Source organism: Topomyia yanbarensis, chromosome 3, assembly GCF_030247195.1.
Source record: "Topomyia yanbarensis strain Yona2022 chromosome 3, ASM3024719v1, whole genome shotgun sequence".
NCBI lineage: Eukaryota > Metazoa > Arthropoda > Insecta > Diptera > Culicidae > Topomyia > Topomyia yanbarensis.
The window spans coordinates 254,615,604-254,632,581 of NC_080672.1; the positions used below are offsets into that span (position 1 = coordinate 254,615,604).

A 16,978-nucleotide genomic window follows, 5' to 3' on the forward strand; every position below is an offset into this window, starting at 1 on the left:
AAGCGCACTAAACTATTATTCTCTTATCACCTTTCGCTTAATGAATACCCAGATAACGGCCATGTATTAAAATAAGCAGTAAAATAACTTTATATTTGCGTTTCAGGTGTTTCTAACTGTTTATTAGCATTTTGAATAACGGTCGTAAATTATTATTCGCAAAAGTATGTCATGTCAGTAGTTATCATTTTCATGGCATAATAACCGCTAACAAGCATAAATATAACCAAGCACATTTCATGATTGTTGGTACAACTTTTTTGTGTCAGAAAAGACCTAACTTGCCATGGAAAAAATATTAAGCCTTCAAAATAAAGAATCTGGATTTCACTTTCTAATCAAAACCCCGATGTGTGATTAATGCAATACAGTACTTTCTCTTAAATCCCCCACTTTAAAGTTTGGAAACTCTGTCGGAAAACTTCAGTGAACAGTTTATTTCGTTATATAGCTTGATCTCAACAATCGGTCAAAATCTTTTGATCAGGCGAAATTGGGAGCAAACAAATGACATCTTTCTCTAAAAAAAAACATTCCCTTACTGGACTACTACTCAAGCGTCTTTTAGTTTTAATGGCAGATGTTCAAATCTTAATAAAACTACGCAGATTCCTTATATGACTAACAGAAAGAACTTCTTTTATCAGATATTTCTACGAGCATTTTTCTATCCATATAGTTTAGTGTATAACCCCTGTGCTTGACTACAGCTACAAACTGTTGGTCTGAGCAGGAGATTCGGTTACGAGAGTCTTTTGAAAAATACCCGACCGAAAAACTGATATTGCTGGGATTTAAATGCTTTAGCTCGATGTTACAAGTTTCGCTGAAACCGGGAGCCTTCATGTTTCGGGATGATTTAACAAAAGTCATTAGCTCATCTGCGGTGTCTCTCGATTCCTCTGGGACCAAACTGTCAGATTGATCAATCTCTGCCACGCCCTCAGCGACGACCCTTTTATGTGGTGTTAAAAGGAGAGATCCATGGTCTACTTTCCCAGACGACGCGGAGGTACTGATTTCGGTTTTTCTCTTATGAACCTTCGTCAGGGACCAGAATGGTTTTGAATGAGAAGGGAGTTGTTGAAGTTTTTTTCTGAAAATATCTGTTACGAAGATCAAGAACTCTCGCCTGGATAACCCTAGATAGGGAACTGTACGTTAAAAACTTATCCCGGGCGCCAATTCTCTGATATTGTCTCCGATAAATATTCCGGAGTCGGATAAGCTTTTTCGTGATGTTATCAATTTTGAGAGAGTTGCTCACCTAATTTTGCAGCACGGGTACCCTGTCTCGGGCAACGATCATCGTTCTTTGGATGGTTTTAAGCGCCGTTCACCAGGAAATCCAGTGGTATATCAACGTTGATGTGCTGGTCGACGACTCGTTGAAACGCCTACCAGTTGGCGCGATGGTAGTTTCGCCGATTCTGATGTTGATATGTTTTGGCTTTGGCACCAAGCGTCCGATGACGGGTCACTGAAGGCAAACGAAGAATTCTCAGTAGCGATGTTGGTGATGAAGATGTCCAGAATATAAAGTATCCCCGATGTGGATATTCTTGTTGGGCATTCTGGAGCGAAGATGTTGTATAGACCGGCTTCGAAATCTTCAACGAGGACGACCCCGTTCCGGATTCGTTGTCTATTGTCCCACATTTCGTCCCGAGCATTAAGGTTACAGCGGTGACGAATTTAGCGTGACGCCGTGTCAATTTTGCCAAGTTGTTTCGTAATAGAGTTGGTGTACCATCCTGGATGTTAGTTTGTTTGGGACAGTAGGCCGCAATGATGATGATAGGGCCAAATGAAGTACTAACCTCGACGCCGATTGCTTCGATGGTCTTCAGTTTTATGTTTGGTAGCAAATGACATATGATTTTTTTTAATTCGTTTATTTGACACGGCTCAATGCGTTAGCGTAGAGGAGCCATGGGTCTTTTATATATTTACAAGATGTAAAAAATAAAAATTACAATACATTTTATTTTGAGCCTGTAAGATCCCGTGCGCGCAACTTGCTATTGCGAGCGGAGATCTTTTTTCGCGTCGGGAAGATGTTCCTTCTCTCGCCAATTTCGGAGTTATCCATGTCGCTCTCGTTGTCGTTTACGCCCGTATCAGCATCTTGATTACTGCCTTGATACTCGCGATCAGATGTTTTTCCTGGCTTCTTGCCCTTGCGGGTCACGAATATGACCACTCCATCCTTGGTGGTAGTTTCTTCACTGGTGGTATTAGTTGTTAAGTTTGAAGTACTTGACGCAGCTTTTACAGTTGTCATTATTGCCTGAACAGCAGCCACAAATTTGGCAACCGTTTGCGGTTCATGTGAAGATAATGGTATCACCCCCTTCTGTTTTGTACTGCAGGGTAAGGTAGGAGGGAATGGGTTGGTCTACCCGCATTCTCACCACAAAAACACCATTTGAAATACCTGGGAAGTAGTTTCTCCATGGGAGGACACATGGAGAAACTACTTCCCAATATAATAGATTCCACTACTCCGAAATTCGACATGAGTTTTTTAATTGCCACTTTGTAAGTAAGTGGAGATAAATCATGTAATTTAACTTCAATATTTCCATTATCCATGTATATAGGGATCTTGATTTCAAGGTTTTCAGAAACAAGCACGTATTTCAAGTTGTTCTACGAAAGAAATCTTTTCGCCTGGGCGAATTTGTTAAAGGTTATCAGCACCGCATGCTTGACGTGTTCAAGCTGTATGGAGGTGACTTCCGAAAACCGAAGCTGCATTTTCACCTTCAGCAGATGTTCCATATCACGAATACTTGGTCTTATGCGAAAAGACCTGAAGTATTAGGCCGAATAATCACGTTTTGTTGATAAGACTCCGTCATCTTGAAAAATCACCCAAGACTACAAATAACGGTATCCTTTGTTCTTCAAACTATGCACACAATTAACTGTTTTCTTTTCATTTGTTTTGCACTGGCTCGGACAGAAGCAGGAGCACACTGAGTATCGTGACCGCTGTCTTTGATGGTTGAAAATGAGATGACATATGATGTTGCGCCTCACAGCAACAACCACACCACCTCCTCCAGAATTGCTTCTATCGAGTCTTAAAAGTCGGAATTCAGGCAAATAAATGTTTACTTAGATGCGTTTCGGTGATAATCGCTATGGTGATGTCCTTGGCGTTGAGAAAATCCAGAAGTTCAAGGTGCTTCTTCCTCAGTTAACAAGCGTTCCAGTTGGCGATGTTTATATATCTATATGTTTATTTTTAAAAAATACGTCAGCTAATAGCTGCTCATTCCTGGTCCTACATGTATGCAGAATGGTGATAACCCCGGACACAATCGTGACGAGCTCTTCCGCCGTGAAAGGGGATTCGCCCATGGGATTACCATACACCGTACTAGAAAACTACAATCCGGGGGCAGCTGCAGCAGTGAGGCGGGGCTGAGCTGAGAAACGAGTGTGTGCGTTGGCGACTCGTTGATTGTTGAGGGGGAGCGGTTCCAAGATCGGGACTGCTCTTCGGGGTTGTAATGGTTTGAAATGTGTTTCGTTAAAGACCGGAGCGCTTCGACGACGGCCCTGCTGGTTGTTCAATGTCGCTTTTTACGAATACCAATAACTTCCGCTCGTGTCTTACAGGTGCGGTTGGATGCGCGATGGTTTTCTTCGCACATGGCACATTTCGGTTCACCGTCTTCACCTAGACCACACAATTTGGTGGCATAACTCTCGGCGTATTTGTCACACCGCGCATTCATGTGACAATTTTTCGTACCGTGTCCAAATCCTAGGCAATTCATGCACTGGGTCACTTCATGGTGTTGGGGTCGATACGGTTTCCATGAGATAATAACGCGGAACCAATCTCGAATATCTTTAAGGCGGCGATGGTAGTGGTTCCCTTGGCAAAGTGAATCAAAAACAGCTGGCCCCGGTAGCTGTTATTTTTATTCCGTCGACTCATCTACTCATATACTGCAATCGGCTGCAAACTAAGTTTTTCCAGCTCTGCCTTGATAGCTGCCGCGTCGAATGGTGGTAATCTACGCAGGACCGCCTTCAGTGGCTTTGCGACGATAGATCGTGGGGGTAAAATTCCACACCACTTTCCTTGAGGATTATTCCAATTTTTGTGTACTCCTCCATATTGAAGCACGCAATCTTAGTACCGACACTGCCAAGCTTGAAAAACGGCATATTGTCCTGCTTACTAAACTCAGCCTTGAGCTTGGCGAACAAAACGAACGGACAAGAGAATATAGCTGCGAAAATTAATATACGTTTGAATTGCGCTAGCTACAGACGACAGCTGATTCAGAGTCCAGGGATGCCAGGTCATATTTCTTGAAATCTGTGCGCAGCCCATTTTACAATCTGTGCACATCTGTGTTAAGGAAAACATGCAAATTTGTCTAAAATCAAGACCGGCGACCATTTTCATTTTTTTTAGTTTTTACTCGAGGCAAAAATTGAGATATCTGTGCTAGTCTGTACATTAGAACAGAAAACTGTGGAAATATGTGCATTAAAATAGAAAACTGTGGAAATCTGTGCAATTTTAACAATCAGTGCAGAACATTCAAAATCTGTGAAACACAGATTAATATGTGTACCTGGCACCCTGATTCAGATAGCCACGCGGCACCTCTATTTATACCTGTTCATGTTTGAGCCACTTCATTGTGAGCAGGGACGCCATTATGCCTGATTTATCTGGAGCAGTCAAAAGTTTTTGCAGCTTCCAAACAAAAAGACAAACCTCTCATTCTGCCAGATTTTTAAATTATAAAGCACACACATTTTGGATATTTGGAACATAATTCCCAAATTTATCAAAAATCGTTTGAAAAATTTGGATGACTTTGAGGTCGCTGCTAAGTGACAGATATTGCCTGACATTATTAGTTGAACTGCCAGATATTCGTTGAAAAATAGTAGCAACCCTGGATGTGAGTTAGAAACCAAAGACGATGTTTTAAATATAAAGACGTGCGGAGAGAAAAACAGTAAATTTGGCGGCACGGTTTTCCAAGTTATTTTATCTGTTAGTTTTGGCAACCAGGAATGTTGTGTGAGCAGTGATTGACTTGTAGTTTTAATGAATGCTTGACGAATTCCTTTTATGAAATATTTCGGACAATACTCAATAAAGCAACTCGGAAATGCATTGATTTACCTTGCTGAGCCTGTCTACATGTTTTTCGTTGCACTAGTGCGAATATATCAAGAATGCAGTGCATTTCTTTTTATTTCAGTCTCCATATTTCCCACGCACTACTTCCTAAATCCGCCATATTTCATTGCATTGCTCGTTTGAACCGTTGTTTTGGGTTCAATTGGAACTTTTGGCTTCAGTCTTCGCGCAACTCTATAAACATTTAAGAATGACACCTAGCCCCGGATAGGGGAGTAAGACACTTTTAATATCAAAAGTAGACCATGGAAAGTTGAAAGTCAAACGCACAGCATACTGTGATCAGCATATTAAAAGCATCACAAATTCATGTAAATAGTCCTTATAACCTGGGAAAATTGGGAGAGTCTTTTTTCGCCGTTGAATTGGACCGGTAATGTAAAGGCAAGTGGTAAAGGGCCAGTGCTGCGTCTATACTGACCACTAAGAATCCTTCATGCGTATCGCTCGAATATGCGATGAGTGGTTTCTGAGACCCCTAAACCGTCAAACCAAGGCTGTTTAAAAAAAACATATGCTGAAACAGTTGAATTTCCATTTTCTATAATCAGCATCATACCCAAAACAGTTTCATCGATAAACACGAAATTGGCGCTGGTGTTTATCCTAGGACAATGCCTAGCGATTATACATCTAAGCTGATTCTTTTAAATCAATTAAAAAATATCAAATTATGGGAATATAACAGTTTGGAACTTTTATTTTTAGTCTGTGAAAATCTGTGTATTTAATATGTTAAGAATTTCCTAACACAATGTGCTTAAATAAATTATTCAGTTACACTGACGATTTTATTAACCGACTGTTAGATCTTAGAAACAGTCTGAATACTGCACACTATTTTGTTTTTGGAAATTCTGGTTGATGGAATTGGCCCAATTCTGGTTGTTGCCAGTTACGAATTCTTTGAACAACTTACATGCTCATCCCATTCCCGAAGCTCTACGAGAATAGATGTTCATCTGCTTTTCTGAAGTGGAAAAGCCATCAGCCTTCGAAAGAAACAAATAAACCGTTGGTCCCAGCTTATGTGTTTGATGGGTCAATATCTAGAGTCCACCTGCTGGAATCGCCTTTCAGTGTAGATATGGAAATGGAAAAAAAATATGAAAAAAGTGATGTCTATTTGGCTTTGGTCCAAGCAGCTCCAATCCATTGCTATTACATTGGGAGTTCCCTGCACCATCGCCAGTGGTTTGATTGTGAGGACACTTGCATTGTAGTGTTTTTTTTCGTTGCATAAAATGATTATATGAGCAAAACACCAACATAAGAGATTGCGCGACCACTAGCCCCAGAGATGAATCCGAAAAAAAGAACACACAAACTGAGAGATCGAGCTGTTTTTTACAATAAAGCAAAAGGTTAATAACAAAAAGGTATGGTCATGCGCTAAAAAATAATGTTGTTTTTGATATCCACTAAATACTGCTCACGGCTAGGAGACTAGTTTCAGATTGACAGCAACACCACACCATCAATATGATATCCTCATCGAAAAAAGCGACAGGGTCGAAAAACAAACATACACCCTACGATAATCGTTACAATCATTCTTATTTTACATGCTACCTCTTCTGTCCGGCTGTAGTGCATATTCATAATAATATACCGCCGTTAAAAACTGTCATTAATTTTGCATGGATGTAGCTTTTTGACAAATACAAATGCGTCGAATGAGGTGGATGTACTTTACAGCATGCAAACACAGTCGTAAATCGTGTGCCTGATCTCATCAGGTTTTGTCTGGTGCCCGATGGTTCGCAACTCGGTGCAGTTAAACTATAGCGTGAAATACGAAATTATGTGCGGTTTCCTTCAGGTCTATTCGGTAGCAATTTGATAAATCCTATTATATTTGTTTATCACACTGGCAAAGTTTAAAGCCAGCATGTGCTTATTTAAAATCTGCAATAAATAGTACAGGTATGTTAATGCAAACATAAAAGCGCCCACATTGAGCAAGAACTTTAACAGATAGTGCTGCAATTGTTTTTATTGTCTGTAAGTTTTTGCACGCACGGGATATAGCCAATTTATACTCATTTATTTGCAAAGCACTGATAAGATTTTGGAAGCAATCAAGATTTGCTATATATGTAATCCGCCTACTGTAGCCTGAGTTGGTCGAGGCTACACGCTGGTATCACAAGATCGCTGGTATATGCTTCGAGTGGAAAGAAATCTCAGTATCAGTAGGATCGTTGCAAACCGCCGTGTCCAATGTCGCTACAAAACATATCGAGGCATGTTTTGTAGCGATATGTAGCTGAACAGAATAGTAATCCGATCTGTTGAAAACATTTTGTCGATTTTATATTTCGCCTCATCTCTACTTCTCGACATTTACGACAATCGATCTAAGCCTGCAAAATCGATATATTCAACTCTTTCTTAAAATAATAAACCCCACTCGAAGCTCTAATGCTTATAGTAAAAATCCCATAAAATATACTCTAAAAATCAAATTCACCGCCGTTAAGATCGCAGTTGAGTCAATTTCATCGCGAAGATAAATTATTATGCCGTTCGTAATGCTATAGCTATCAAGCTGTCGAGTGGTCATCCGAAGACACGCGCGACCGTTGCATGACCATCATTATTACAGTTATTATTATTGTATTTTATTATACCATCACAACTTCACCCGCAGCACTGTTATTACATTATTAGTCACCTCCGGCTTGGGTGAATTCTTAATCAATAAGCTGTTCCTCGGTAAGGTCTATTTATCTATTTATAAGCATTAAACAGCGTATTACAATGTTTCATTAATTACCTGATAATTACAGCATCAGTCGGAATCAATATCTGCGTTTTATTACTAAAGACTCTATCATATATAGCAATGATGGCTCGAGAAAAGTAAAATCCTTTTTCTGCGAAACTTCCTCAGTAGCTCCGAATGTTGCACTTATCCATTCGAGCCAATCCGACCAATAGTAGGCGCTGCAATCACGCCTTTTGTGTTTATGACGTTTTTGGTTTAGCTAGAGCCCATAACATGCATGTTCAGTTTTCCAGTCAGTTTGCTTAATTCGTGATCGGGCGAAAAATTGTACAATTAACTAAACTGAGTGTGTATAGGCAGGACACAGTTCAGCGTCCAATTTCATCAGTTTTTATTGCAGTTCTGTCTATTTGTCCAACCACTTTAGTATACTAGTACCCAAGCGTTTCTAGTTCATAAGATAATTTTGTTTTGCTACTGTTGGACTCTCTTTGCATTGTCATTAGTTTATCAATTTTTGGAAACTTCCTATGTACTTTTTGTTTAATCTAGAATAAGTGAACACTAACCCTAATTAACCTAAAAATATATAGGGGAACCCGGGGCTATTCGGGCCTACTTAAGTAAATCGCCCCTTTAGGTGGATAGATGTTAAAAAATGGTGAGCATCTCGAAAATATCTCTGTTTTCACCCAAACAAAAATCATTCCATAAAATAAGAGCCTCAATCTTTCCAATACACTTACCTTTTATTTTTTTACTTTTATTTGTTGCTTTAATCAAGGTTTTTCCATCATAATGATTTTTGTTTTAAGAATGGCAAAACAACGAAACACGTTGTATCTCCTTTCTACAAAGATCAAAGAATCAACTTCAGCTCTCAAAATTAATGTATCAGAATAGCGGTTCCACGAACATGTACGATAGTCAGAAAGTCTTGCTATTTTCTGAGAAACCAAGGGAGTCCGAATTACCCCCACTGTCTTAATAGCCCCGGGTTCCCATACCCAAACTTACATCAAAAGCTTAAAGATATGTCATACCCGAATTAATACCCCCAGCGGGTGATCACTGTAAAAATCGAGTCCCAAAGGACCGAGTGTCATATACCATTCGATTCAGTTCGTCGAGATCGGAAAATGTCTGTGTGTATGTGTGTGTGTCATTTAAACTCACAAAATTTTCTCAGAGATGACTAAACCGATTTCCACAAACTTAGTTTCGTCTGCAAGGTATAACGCTCCCATAAGCTGCTATTGAATTTTCAGTTGATCCGACTTCCGGTTCCGGAGTGACGGGTTGAAGAGTGCGGCCACACAGCAAATTCCCATATAAACTGGTACCACCATGATGTCCAAATAATAGAATGCATATTAAAAAGTTAAAATTAAAAAATTACTTTGATTAGCAGGTCTAGATTACTAATGATCATTCAAAGTAGCTTTGACCACATTGACCCCTTTGACGGGTCATGATGCCCCCGGGGTACTCGCCAAGTTCCTAAGCTAATATCACACCTATTTCCCAGCGAATTCTTGACCGATATTTACAAACTTGATTTGAAATGAAAGATACAATACCCCATTGACTGCTGATAAATTTCATTTGGTTCTGGATTCTGGTGCCGGAGTTACAGGTTGTTTAGTAAGGTTACACTGTAATTTCCCATATAAACCGTTACAATCGCAATACCTCAGAGGCTAAAAACTATTGAAATGGTCACCAAATTACTTCGATTCGCAGATCTAGATCAGTGATTGCCTATAAAACATTCTTTAAATATATTGCCCGCTACCGACGATTCCGAAATTCCCGGATTCCGGGCATATTCCACAGCTAAAACCACATTGGTTCATCGGTGATGACTAAACCGATTTTCACAAATCAAAAGGAGGGCATAGTATGCAGTTGAATATTGAATCGCCTTCATCCTTTTGCCCTTACACCTCCCAACTTCATCACCTCCTCCCCCCTTGGACCACACTCACACCCACATTTTCTTCATCCATATCGCATACCGAAATAAAATGAAGTATTTCTGACGCATCCTCCACTCCACTCATTCTGCTAACCCTCCCCCACGCCCCTTCCAAAGCCATTCTCCAAGCATTTCAAATTATGATCACATAAAAATAGCATTAATCTCACGCTGATTAAGCTAATTAGGGTAATAAGCCTATTTTCACCATATTTCTATTATCACCCTACCCATTTGAAGCCGTTGGTTAGAGCAGCGTCTGCGTCATCATTGTTCAACGCATTGAATCAAGTTGTAGGGCAACAATAGGGGCACTTGATTCGAGTTTTCGTTGCGTTAAAACACGAACATTTCACCGTTTTCAGGTTATTTGTGTTATTATCTTAGTTCATAAAAACGAAGCAAAGCTGTTGATGCCAATTTTTACACATTCCATTGATTGTGTGCCGAGTAAATAATGAATTTGTATGGCACCCTCCCAAATAGGATGAGAATAGGCACTTTACCCTAATTATTACACTTTTAGTTTAAAGTGAGTCAGCGTCGACTTTCGTGGTATTCATCAGGTACGTGCTAAGTATAATAAGAATATAACAGATATTTCTACAATGATATTGAACATAATCAGCAATTGAATCATAGTTTGGATAAATGAGAAAGGCACAATTACACCACTAGGTGGATTAAAACAGTTTTTTTCACTCGATCGTATTTTTTCACTACCTTGGAGCAGCTAAATCATTTAATCCAAAGTAACCAAAGATGCTTTGCATTGGATTGATCCCATCCTATCGGAATGTTCTGCAACAAATTCCAATTTTGAACAGTAACTCCAGCAGCTGCGTGCAGGATATCGTCTCAATCGTTATCGTGATTATCGAAATTTAGATTATCCTAGGTTGATCCTAGAAAAATCATTCAAAATAAGTTGATATTGTACAAACTGAGTGACCGTCCGTCAAATCGACATCTTCTGTTTGAGGACAGATATACATTAGGGTGACAATAAAACGACCATTTTTGAAATCACTAATCTACACCCCCTAGCGTCGTTCCAAATCATGAAAAAATGACACTGTCCAAATTTGAGCGAAATCGGTTAACTCTAACCCCTCCCCCAAAGAGCTTAAAGTTTGTATGGGATTTTTGGCCAAAATGTATGGGGAAACACTCGCAGTTCACAAAATCGCCGCTAGAGGTCGCTGTAAACTTCCGATCACTGACCTAGGAAGGAGTTAACCTTTTGAAAATATGCTGAACAAGTTTGTCGAAGACTGCAAGACAATCCATCCAACCGTTAAAGAGTTATTAACGTTTAAAGTAGGATACTGCTGCTTAACATTCGCAAAGGGCGTACTCCGCTTATCTCATGTATGTAAACCACGAGTGAAGGTGAGACAAAGTTAGGAAAAACTCATATATCTCTGAAACGATAAGAGATAGAAAGTTATGACGTTCCACAAAGTTGTAGAGGAATAAAAGGACTTTTTGGTTTCACTAGAAAGTTTCAGGATTTCTCCGCAAGGTGGCGGTAGTGAGCCAAGCAATTTAAAGGGAATACTCCTATCTGTACAACGGTAAGAGATGGAGCATTTGGATGTTCTAAAAAGTTGTAGAGAAGCAAAAAATATTTTCTTTTCTCATTTGAAAAATGCATACTTTTTTTATTTTTCAGAAAATCGAATTTTTTATTACTTTATCTGAAAGTACAACTCCTTGAGAATATTTTTCTAAATTTTATAGAGATCCGAGAAATAGATCGAAAATTACAGCGCTTCCAAGCGTGCTTCGTCTACCAAGCGCAGTGGTAATTTCAAACTCGATTATCTCGAAACACCGATTTAAAAAAAAATGGTGTTCCCGTGATCACAATTCCTGAAACACCACTCAACCGATTATCTTTATTTTTTTTTTAATTTATCGTAATTAATTTTTCTCATACCTTAACAATTCCTTTTTTATGTTTGTTTTGTAGATGAGAATTTTTTAATAAAATTTTAAAAGCCTAGAACAGCGATTTATTAGGAAAAACGTTCACGAATGCAGGAAAAATGTTGAAATGTAGTCTACGGTTATTCAACTAGGTCGACTAATAGAAACCGACTAAAATTACAATTATTTTGTTCAAGATGTGTGGTTCGGTGCACGAAATTAGCGGTAACCAATCACGAACTGGTTTTAGTTGGATGTTGTAAAATCCGTTTTTTTCGACTCGGTGCATGAAGTTAGCAGTAAAGAATCACGAACTGGTTACGGGCGGGTGTTTAAAATCCGGTTTTTCGTCGTGCATGCTACTCTCTAACTATCAGAAATGAAAATAATTTCCTCTGCTAGTAGTAGGTAACGACACAAATTGATTCATCCACCAGCCGTGTACAGTTCACAAATATTATTTTCCCGGTATTGTACAGCCCTTGGAGAACCCTGTACGCTCTAACCAGCTCTACACAAAAAATTGAAATAAAACTGTAGCGGACCTACATTTAAAATTTCTCATCATTTCAGTGTCCGGTTGGTGCATCATATTGAAGGCTCTGACCGAGATGAGCTGAAACTTTTCCCCATTTCCAAGTAGTTTTTTTCGAAAGATTTTTCAAAACAGGCTTTCGTTATTAATGCATGTCATACATACCTCAAAATTTTATACAACATTGTTGAACTTATTTTCGACAAATACCGAAAATTGATTAATTCCATGCAGTATGATATGAAAAGATATGAGCGCTCCAAACCTTATACGACTTTCATCCCGAAATTAAGTCGTTAGCTACGACAAAAACGGAACAGCACTTCATAGTATAATGGGTTCCACCACGGTACAATTTTCGAAAAAGTACACTTTTATTGGCTTACCTTGGGGTCCTAGAAATAATGTCACTGTTGAGTTACTTAGTACTTTGGAATGGACATGGCTCCAGAATGCAAATTTAGCAGGAATTTTATCTTTTTGCTAAAATTAAATGATTTAGCCTTACAATATGTTTAGCAAAGTTGTTGTACTTTACAAGCCCTTCATTTTGCTTTAAACAGAAGCTAGGGTGGTTCTAACTTTAGCAATATTTAAAATGAAACTTTTGAACGGTTCGAGATAGAGCTTGACTATTATCGATGAAGTTGTAGAACAACACATTTTAGCCAAATTTGCTGAAAACACGCAAGCTTTAGCTTTTATACTTTCCATTGCCCGACAAATCCAAATGTAAGCTGTAAGGTGTTCCTTAAAAACGGTTTTATTTCTATAAAAAGTTTTCATTTTACACTAAAGTACCCTATGGACAGGGGTACAAGATTATTTTAAGGTGCATAATTTTCTTTAAAACTACCAAAAATTTGTCGTTTGAAAGGTATGAGAACTTTTTTATAAAAAATATATAACTTTTTCATATAGCATTATCTTCGATTAGGACACTTAACATTAAATACCGTTGTTGTCATATGATATAGCATGCTTTGTAGTATAGATCGCAAAAAATGGCAAATACAATATTTTTTACGTCTTGCAATATTTACTCATAAAAGAGTTTATTTTTAGTAAAAAGTATATATAACTTTCTAACGAGAGATGCTAGAGGTTCGGTACATTGAGACAAAATGCTCTCCTTCAAAATATCTGAAAGTTTTTCTTACGTGATCCTTATGAAAAATTAAAACTGCAAAAGTTTTACAAAGAAAACCATTTGTTAAGAAACATCCTATTTTTTTTGGTAAATTTCTTGTAAAATGGAAAATACACGACATAGAGTTCCAGTGTCTTCGACCAAGTTTTTTAAAATTTTATTTTCTACGAAGCTCTATCTCGAACCATTTAAAAGTTAATTTTAAAATTTAAAAAAAAATGGAACCACCCACATTAAAACGCTAGGTTCTATTATTCAAAAGATATAAGAACTTATAATATCAAAAATAGAATTTTTGTAATCAACTTTATGAACTTTTAGAAAATAACGTATTCGTTATTTTTTGCTCAATTATAACTCTAGTAATGACCTTAGTTATACTTTAAAAAGAATTATTATTTGTTTGCCCCAATGAGTGATATTGTTATTGTTGGCGAAAAAGTGCTTATAACTCATCAGCAAAAATAGTTAGATATAAAAGTTGCCATGAAACAGATATAAATAGTTGCCATGAAACAAGTTATTTTCCTTAAAACAATCTTAAAGTTGTCTGTAGATAACTTCACTTTTAAATCAATACCGCAAAAGTTATTTGACTAAAACAGTTTTTTCTGATAAACACTAAGAAACACCCTAACCTTCAATTTTAAAATAAAAGTATAAGTTGTTAAATGAAAAGTATGATAGGTAGAGCTCACATATCTTCAGCAAACTTTTCCAAGATTTGTCGTGCTACAACTTCGTTGAAGGTTATTTGGCTCTAGCTGGAATAATTAAAAAGTTATTTTTTGATCTTGGTACAATTACCCTATCTGTTTTTTTAACAAAAAGAAGAAACCCACAAACTACGAAAACTTCTCCAAAGACTTATTAAGGCTAAGTTGTTTAGATTTAGAAAAATCTCAAAATTCTTGCTAAATTTACATTCTGGACCACTGTGGAATGGTAATCCTTATTTCTATGACCTCACATGGACTACAATTCCAAAGTATTGATTTGAATTGTTCAGTTTGGAAGTTTTGTATGGTATCAGATACGACGAAAAATTGACCATCGGGTCTTCAAATGGGCGTAGTATCCTTTGCCTACTACCAAAATATCAGTCCTGTTCTCGTATAACCAATATCATTTGAATTGGGTTCGCAGCACATGGCACGCCTTGAGGCGACCAACGAGCACCGACGACAACAACATACACTATATTCCTCCGGCGATAGCGAGCAACATGCGCGATGAACCGCATAAAATACCCAGCCGTCGAGACGATCCACCCATTCTAGAAGATCTGCAAAAGCAAATTTCAAATATCTGGTGATGTGGTGATCTGGTGGGCAGGTAGCCCAATTGGCATGCACGCTTTGCTTATTTTCAAAAAAGGAGGATGCTGAATATAATAGAAGCACAGCGCGAATTGGATTGTAGCCTACTTAGGTATTTATCCCAGGCTGACAATATTCTAGCACAATATAGTACTTAAGCCTTGTAGTCCGCGTAAGAAAACAGAATATATTTCGAGCAGCCTATTTCTAAGTTATAAGTGAGGCCAGATTTGATGACAAGTCACTAATTGGCATTCGAATGACCCTAGTAGTTTTCACCTATCACCAAATTATCAGCCCTGTAATCGTGCAACCAATGCCAGTGTAACTGGATTCACAGCGCATTGTGTACGCTTCTTCTGCGAGAGGTAATAAACGAGCACTGACGCGCGGCACTATACACGACATCTCTGAGACAAGAGCGCTCTTAAAGTTAGTCAACAGTTGGTTAAAAAAATTAAAAATGCTATATAAATGAATGCTACAGGAGAAATATAAATGGGGTTACGAAGAAATTTAAGAATACAGGTTTTATCATAGCATGATAGTCTTAAGAAAACTTTGTAACATGTTATGTATAATAAAAGAATCTCTGCACAAGAAATAGGAGTAAAAATTCGAAAAAAATAGAAAACATTCAAAAGGTGCATTAAAAAAAATTCATACTCTATGCTGTTTGCACCACTAAGCGGCCTAAATTCTATTTTTACAACGAGACACGAAGGCCTTTGAAATACTATATATCTTCGCATAACATCAGATTGCACTATCTCTTGCCATTGTTTAATTTTGATCACTGGCGCCACCATGCGATAGAATTCTGGATTATTCAAATCAGAAAAGAAAATATTTTTTGCTACTCTACAACTTTGTAGAACATTCAAATGCTCCATCTCTTACCGTTATACAGATAGGAGTATTCCCTTTAAATTGCTTGGCTCACTACCGCCACCTTGCGGAGAAATCCTGAAACTTTCTAGTGAAACCAAAAAGTCCTTTTATTCCTCTACAACTTTGTGGAACATCATAGCTTTCAATCTCTCATCGTTTCAGAGATATGTGAGTTTTTCCTAACTTTGTCCCACCTTCACTCGTGGTTCACATACATGAGATAAGCGGAGTACGCCCTTTGCGAATGTTAAGCAGCAGTATCCAACTTTAAACGTTAATAACTCTTTAACGGTTGGTTGGATTGTCTTGCAGTCTTCGACAAACTTGTTCAGCATATCTTCAAAAGCTTAACTCCTTCCTACGTCAGTGATCGGAAGTTTACAGCGACCTCTAGCGGCGATTTTGTGAACTGCGAGTGTTTCCCCATACATTTTGGCCAAAAATCCCATACAAACTTTAAGCTCTTTGGGGGAGGGGTTAGGGTTAACCGATTTCGCTCAAATTTGGACAGTGTCATTTTTTCATGATTTGGAACGACTCTAGGGGGTGTATGTCGCGAAATTTTTTTTTTCATATAAATCATTGTCACCCTAATATACATGCAATCAATCTGGTTTGAACACTTTTAAATTTATGTTTTTATTTTCAAGGAACAAGCAATTTTTTATTTTCCTTATGTATTTCAGGGATCCAGGAATTTCGCGGGAAATGTTTTATTTATTTCCCGAATTCCGGGAAACTGCAAAATTGTCGGGAAATGGAAGCTCTAATAAGCACATTGGAGAATGTATTCCACATTACTTGATATACACAACCAGTGCACCATATATCTAATAGAAAAGGAGAGAAGTGACTCTCCAAAGTTAATATAATAGAAGAATATAACAAATATCAATAAGACATATAATTTTGATTAATTATTATCTTCTGGTTGAGTAGTGATACACATACGGTAGCTGTCGATTATAGTCACAATGGCACAAATAAGGGCCAAAATAACCAAATTACTCTATGTCGGATTGAGCGCATTTCTCCTACAATCATAATGTAAAAATGTCGAGCATTCTATCTACTTTAATAATGTTATTTATAATCCTTTGACGTTGAACAAATTCATTCTGTTTCATCAACGTATTACTGATCCAGGCTAATCAACGCAGCCGACGAGACAACAAAATTGATCCAATTTTAAATCGTTTTGTCAGTCGCCTAAACTAAAATTTACGATCCTACAATATAGACATTGTAAACACAAAC

The 16,978-nt window shown here is 37.9% G+C and overlaps 1 protein-coding gene across 1 annotated transcript in view; it reads left to right on the forward strand.

Annotated features, from left to right (window-relative positions):
• The window catches only part of LOC131689293 (uncharacterized), a 186,426-nt gene that overhangs the window by 109,228 nt on the left and 60,220 nt on the right, over positions 1 to 16,978 (forward strand). The gene's annotated exons all lie outside the window — the stretch shown is intronic.